The following is a 635-nucleotide window of genomic DNA, read 5'->3' as shown; positions in this document are numbered from 1 at the left end:
CCCTTACAGGCATGCCCAGAAGTTTCTCTCCTTGGTGATTCTAGATCAGGTTAAGTTGTTAATCAATATTAATTATCATAATACCTTCCTTGATTTCTTCAATGTTCCCTCCCTACCCCTTTAAAAAGTTTGAAACCCCCATACTTCTTGGAAGTCTAGTTCTAAATAAAATCCCCAGTTAAGTGGTTAATGATGTTAACTGCTAAATACTTTTCCTTTAGATTTATAGAACTCTGAGCTTCTGGCAACCTTTGAACACCCTCCTTATGAGTTAGTTTTGTACATTAATTATCACAAGTCACACAATTCAGTTTAATTTTTTTACTAGTAGAAAAAATAATCTATGTATTTTTATAAAAGTATATGAACCATAAATGGAAGACACAGGTGCAAATTCTAGAACAAGAGAGAAATTAAGTGCAGGCTTAGATAGTTTTTAAACCTACTTTTAATAATGGTTCTCAAATGCTTCAATCCCCCTTCTAACCCACTGTCCAAAGGCAGGGAAGAGAAGATGATAAATAGAACAAGGAACTGTGGACCTGTTTAGAAGAAGTTCTTTAGGGTGATTCCAGTCTCTGTTTGTTAAGATATCAGCAGTTATATGTAGCAGAAGATGGCCTAATCGGCCATCA

The sequence above is a fragment of the Mus pahari genome, chromosome 5, assembly GCF_900095145.1.
Source record: "Mus pahari chromosome 5, PAHARI_EIJ_v1.1, whole genome shotgun sequence".
NCBI lineage: Eukaryota > Metazoa > Chordata > Mammalia > Rodentia > Muridae > Mus > Mus pahari.
This window is presented reverse-complemented; position numbering follows the sequence as displayed.